At 53.0% G+C, this 6130-nt stretch overlaps 2 non-coding genes across 2 annotated transcripts; both read right to left on the reverse strand.

Moving 5' to 3' along the window:
• Nucleotides 1-3808: 3808 nt before the first annotated feature.
• On the reverse strand, nt 3809-3940 carry LOC129626338 (small nucleolar RNA SNORA71). Its single transcript, XR_008701936.1, has one exon. It is a non-coding gene; the product is annotated as a small nucleolar RNA SNORA71 (small nucleolar RNA).
• Nucleotides 3941-5502: 1562 nt separating this feature from the next.
• LOC129626336 (small nucleolar RNA SNORA71) lies at nt 5503-5635 on the reverse strand. Its single transcript, XR_008701934.1, has one exon. It is a non-coding gene; the product is annotated as a small nucleolar RNA SNORA71 (small nucleolar RNA).
• Nucleotides 5636-6130: the final 495 nt, after the last annotated feature.

A 6130-nucleotide genomic window follows, 5' to 3' on the forward strand; every position in this document is an offset into this window, starting at 1 on the left:
CTACTTTCTTGGTGTAGAAGACTCACTGAGACCACAGACCACCCAGCTCCTACACGGACTACAGATCTATCCGATAAATGATTTCACTTTTGAGTTGCCTGCACTGGCTTCTGTCCCTGGGCTGAGTGCTAGAAGAGGTGGGATCAGAATAAGAAAAACACAGTCTCTGCCTACATCAAGCTTACAGCCAAAAACAGGAACCAACAGATTTTTTTCTGTAAAGGGCCAGAAAGCACATCATTTAGTCTTGGCTGAATATATTGTCTCTGTTGTAACTACTCAACACTTCTGTTGTTAACAGAGAACAGCTTGCTAGAGTGCATGTGGCTGTGTTCCAGTAAAACTTTATTAAAAAAAAAAAAAAACAAACACACACACAAAACAGGCAGCAGGCCAGATCTGAGCAATGGGCCATAATGTACAAACCCCTGGTCTAAAATAATCCACCAATAAAAGGGATTTACACCATGAATGCAACCCTGATCTATAATACAATTAGGAAATTTACTAACATATACTCAGTTACAATAAAGAGCATAGACTTGGGGCAAGTGTGACCTGCTTTATGACTGTGGTTCCATCACCTCTTTGGTCTCTTACCAAAAATCTATTACATCTCTCCAAACCCCAGATTCCTCAATTTTAAAATAGCACGAGAGGACTTCCCCAGAAAGTGGTAATGAACCAAAGCCAAGTGTTATCCTGAAATGCTTGGTTAGTTAGCAAAGAAAGTTACCATTTTTCCTGCAGATTACTGTTTATTGTTCTAATCATAGGCTGTTTTTGATTACGAAAACCTCATTCTCTGCTTCTGCATCTTTTGGCAGCAAAGGATTCCCGTTCATGGGTTTTCCTGGCCAAGGTCATTGGACAAACCTACTTTCCCATATTTTCAGGGAAAATCCCACCAAAAAGGCCCACTTCACACACACACCCGCTCCTGCCTGCAGGAGGCATGCCTATGGCTTTAAATTTTTAGTTTTGGCTGCTCTAGGTCTTTGTTGCGACATGCAGGCTTTCTTGGCTGCAGTGTGCAGGGGCTGCTGCTTTATTTTTAATGTCAGCAGACACCTGACAAATACCTCTGAGAAGGGACCGTTGTCTGGAAGCTGAGTGAAGGATGCCACACACTGACTGGAGTTCAGCGGGTCCCCTTGCTTCTGGCCTCCTGGGTTATCTAGGCCAGCACCACAAGCGGGCGTCTTCCTTATGAAGTACACCACCTGCTGGGCTTCTGCCAGGGGCAGGCCCATCACAGGATACCCTAATAAGAAGCATCGTACCTCACAAGTTTAGGAAAAGTCAGCGATGCTTTGGTTTGTAGTGACAGACACCCAGTTTGACTGGCATATGGGCTTATTGCCTCAAGGAATGTGGGATCTTAGTTCCTCACCAGGGGTCCAACTGGTCCCCTGTTGGATGGCAGATTCTTAACCGCTGGACCACAAGGGAAGTCCCAATACTGTGTATTTTACACCCCAGACAAGCTGACCAACTTGTTCCAGCTTGCCCAGGACTTTCCTGGTTTTGGCAACCGAAGTCCTATGTCCTGGGAAACCCCCCAATTCCATGCAAGCTAGGCCAGCTGGCCACACAAGCAGGTGCATGCTGAGCCTACCCCCATACTGAGCAGCTTTTCCAATGACATCAGCACCTGCCTCACTCTGGCACTCTGCTTCCTGTCACAGCCCTCGACTCTCACGGGCCCTAACCTGAGCCAACCACCAGCACTTGTTCACCTCTGTCCTAACACAACACCTCAAACAACAGCCCGCGTGCCTAGCCTCAGGAGCAGGATGGAAGGACTTCAAGGGTGAAAACAGGACCCGGCCCATGACCCACCCACGCTGCCCCGCCTCGCTGGCATGTGGCTTGTTGAGGATTTAAAACACAGGTGAGGTGGGTGTATACAGTTTATTGAATGGGCAGGTGGAGAGGAAAATCATAAACAGCTGCCAACTCAACAGAAGAACTCTTGGTCACTGAAGTCACCAAGGGACTAGGGCCAGCCTTCTCGGTCTACGGCCTCCGAGGGCACCGCTGTCAGGAGTCAGAGCGGCTGAAGGGGATCCAGGCCGCCAGTCCCAGAGCTTTGCCCCGCATCTCTAGTGCTAAGTGAACACGGCTCCCGTGACACCGTGAGCAGACAGCTCTTCACGTGGGAATGGCACGCTCCATGCTCTGCTCCACTGGTGCCCGCAAACAATAGGGATCTACAGGAAAGGACAGGCAAGACCAATGGTTGGGAGTTCCCATCTGCACAGACTTAAACCAGCCAACCCTCCAGGGGGTGGTTCCCAGCCAGTGGCATTAACTCACCAGCCAACCCGCAGGGGGTCGGTTCCCAGCTGGCTCGGTTCCCACCTCAGGGAGAAATACCAGCCATTCCAGATCCCAGGTGACCCCAAGGTCACTGACTCAGGACCTTGGGACCTCCTCAGCCACCTCCAGATCTAAGGCTGACCTAGGAGGGAAGAACCATACAAGCATGTAGTCTCCAGCACCATCTTCTCCTGAGGCAGCCATCACTGAGAGGGTTCCAATCGACCAGGCCCAAGCTTCCAATTTATGCAAGCTCAACTAGAAATCACCAGAATAGATGCAGTAACAAAGAAAAACACATCAAAGGTTTGGTTTTTAGAACAAAGGATTTTCTTTCAAGCATTTCCAGATCTGGGCAGACGGACTAGACTTTAGTGCTATGAGGGGCTGTGACACCAAGCTCCCACTGCATCTTCATCAAAGGAGGGACCGCCACCCTCAGGGGCTCTCCCACCGTCATCCTACTCTGCAAAAGTTAAAGTTAGTTAAGTGGCTCAGTCATGTCCGACTCTTTTCGACCCCATGGACTGTAGCCTATCAGGCTCCTCTGTCCATGGGATTTTCCAGGCAAGAGTACTGGAGTAGGGTGCCACTTCCTGCTCCAGGGATCTTCCCCACCCAGGGATCGAATCCGGGTCTCCCACATGGTAGGCAGATGCTTTTAGCGCCTGAGCCACCAGGGAAGCCCCTATTCTGCAAAGAGCCACTTAATTTGGCCAGCCAAGAAAGATGGAAAGGCTGGCTGAGGAGCCCCAGGACCAGGGACTGGACAGGACAAGCCTCTGATGCACGTCAGGGGCAGAGGGCAGGTTTGAAAGCCAACGGAATGCTCAGGCTGTTGGATGCCTACCAAGTACCCCGTGGCTCACATCTAATAGTCTCACTACCTTCACATTATGAGATGCGAATAGAAACTTCTAGCAAAACAGGATCAAACACGAATGTAGATGGGAGAGAACTAGACATGAGCCCTCAGACCAAATGTGGGGGAAGGCAGGGGGGGGCAATGGTGAATGGGACCCCACCTCACCTTTATCTGGGAGCTGGACACACCTCCTGGGGTGCCATGTTGCATCTTCGGAGTATATTAAGCAAGGGCACTGGTGGAGGGTTTCTGCCTCCCCCGAACACATCTGCAGCACAGGACAAAAGGTGGATTGTCAGCCCTCTGCTGACGGCAGGGCTGGGGATTCTGTCAGCCACACCAGCAAGCGCGTCAGTCACGGGCTGTCTTGAATAACACATTGCAGGTTGTCCTCCACTCCTGTTAAGTCCACAGAGCAGAAGCCACGGTTTACAGCCCTTCCTCCCCACCCCATGCTCTTTCGCACTACGTGGACTTATTCCAGTGTGAAGACCAGGTATAAATGTGTTGACTGGTTTCTGCCAAGAGGCCCCTGAACTTCAAAGACAAAGTGAACCCCTACAAGTCCAGGGACCAGCAAAGGTCTAAGCTCTGAAGAGAATGGCAGGAGAAAAAAACTAGTGTGTGAAAGCTCCAGGGTTTGGAAGGGACGGCTGGGCCCTTCAAACACGGGGAAAGGTCTTTCAGAGACTCCTCTCCCTGCAGTATCGATGACCAGGGCACGGGCAGCCCACAATCACTTTCGATGCAGGAGCAGAAAAGGGCAGAAGGGGAGCCAGAGAGGACAGGAGACTGGCGCCAGGGGCCTGGGGGATGCCCGAGTCAGGGGAGCAGCCCAGCCCAGCCGCATCAAGTCCCGGCAGCTTTGTAGCACCCTGCCAAGACCCCACAAGACATCCCTGCCAGGGGGAGTCAACACACGTCCAGCATAAAAAACAGCTTTCTGGCTGAAAACGATCAGGATGTTGGTCAGGACACAGCCGTGAGACCTGTTTTAAAACCATCACTGCTGTCCTAGTTTCCCTTTTCAGGCAAGCGGAGTCTGAGATGGAGGTCATAGGGCTAAACGGTCCAGAGGTGGAACCAGAGTCTCTAGTGCGTAAACCCACATGCTCTCCATCACAAGACTCGGAAGGGAGGTGCCCGGCATGCAGGTTTCTTCAGGGCCCTCCCCTGTGTACATGGGAGAGACTGCCTCACACCAGGATGCCACTGTCACCCCACTTCCCCTTACATGATCACCCAAGCCCCAGGAAACACGAAGAAGACTTTACAAAACACAGAATTCCACAGAAAGGTCCAAACCCCTTACCTGAGGCCCCAGGGCCTAGCGCCCAGCTGGCATGAAGATGGTGCCTCCCGTGGAACCTCTGTGCACACAGACCCACCTGCAAGAGAAAAGCCGTGAGCGGGCACGCAGAGCAGGGCCTGGGGCTCACAGCGAACCACCTGGCACAGCGGCTGGTGGACTCCAGCACCCTCACGGGCGGCGGTCACTGTAGTCCCTCAATGGCCACACTACTGTCGCAGGAACAAGGACAAGGCGACTCTAGAAGGGGTGTGCAGGTCATCTGGGACAGGACTAACCCCGACGTCATCCTATGGGGCAATCGATCTGCAGCGCATCCGTCTTGTTAAAAACAACATGCTGCGGTCAGGGTTTGCGGAGCAGCCCATGGCCGACTGGCAGCGACCAGAATGGACCGGGAGGGCTAACAGCTGTACAGGGAGGGCCGTGGGGCCACCATCTAGTATAAGGGATAAGTACATATGTATCCTCGATGACGCTGTACTCTGTCCAGTCAATTACTAGAAAATCACCCCCAGCAGGGTTAAAGGCAGGTAACAGTAAGTCTACCTTTCATTAGAGAAACAACACACCCAGGGGAGAAGGAAAGGAGGCTGACCCAGCAGGCTGGCTTGCCGGAGGGCATGGTGCCCTGACCCTCTGCAATGGGAGGTTTCCGATCTCCTTGCAACAGATAAGCATCTCTACCTCTTTGTCCCCCCACCCCTCCTTTTATGATCAGCTGCTATAGTCAGGCATCAGACACAACGCAAAGAGGCACTGCCCTCAAGATCACAGCATAACGGGCACGACCAGCAAATCAAGTTTCCCAGGTGGGGTTAGTGCTGGGTGGTGGGGCTGAGGACGTGGGAAGGGGTGCGGGCAGGAAGCAGAGAAAGCTTCCAGGAGGAGAGCCCTCCCCCGCAGCCCACAGACCCAAGGCAGGGGCCTGCTCCGGAAGAGGGGCGCTCAGTGCGGACACGCACTGGGTGCCAGGAAGCAACACAAATCAGGGGAAAGACAGGCATGTGCGAAAGCGCCAGGGTTTGCAAGGGACAGGATGGACCCTCCAAACACGGGGAAAGGCTTTCGGCGATTCCTCTCCCTGCACTATCAATGACCAGGGCACCGGCAGCCCACGATCACTTTCGAATGCAGGGGCAGAGAAGGGCAGATGGGGAATCAGGCAGAGGAGCCCGGGTTAGCAGCCGGCTCTCCACCCAGGTAGGGGAAAGCTGCCCACCCAGGCCCAGGACCCCAGGCACTAGCCTCACTTCCTGAAAAGGTTCCACCTCCCCTCAGGGAGGGGAAGAAGCCAGGGGAAGACCAACTTCTGGTTTTAAAAAAAGCCCCAATTACTCATCCACCCCACAAATATCAACTGAAGACCTACTCCATGCCAAAAACTGTGAGTTCAAATAAAAAGAACACAGACCAAGCCTCTGCCCTTCCGGAGTGATTGCCATTTTCCCCCTTGAAGGAAAGGAAAGCTCAGGAGAATAAAGGAACTCACCCCAGGTTCCCCGGCTAAAGCTAATGAGGGGGCTGACTCAGGATCCGAACTCTGGCCTTTCTGGCCCCCAAACCCACCCCCATCCTCCTGCACATGGGCTTTGCAAGGCAGGTCCCCAGAACTCTCAAGCCCAGGAACCACC

The sequence above is a fragment of the Bubalus kerabau genome, chromosome 13 (assembly GCF_029407905.1).
Source record: "Bubalus kerabau isolate K-KA32 ecotype Philippines breed swamp buffalo chromosome 13, PCC_UOA_SB_1v2, whole genome shotgun sequence".
Taxonomy (NCBI): Eukaryota; Metazoa; Chordata; class Mammalia; order Artiodactyla; family Bovidae; genus Bubalus; species Bubalus kerabau.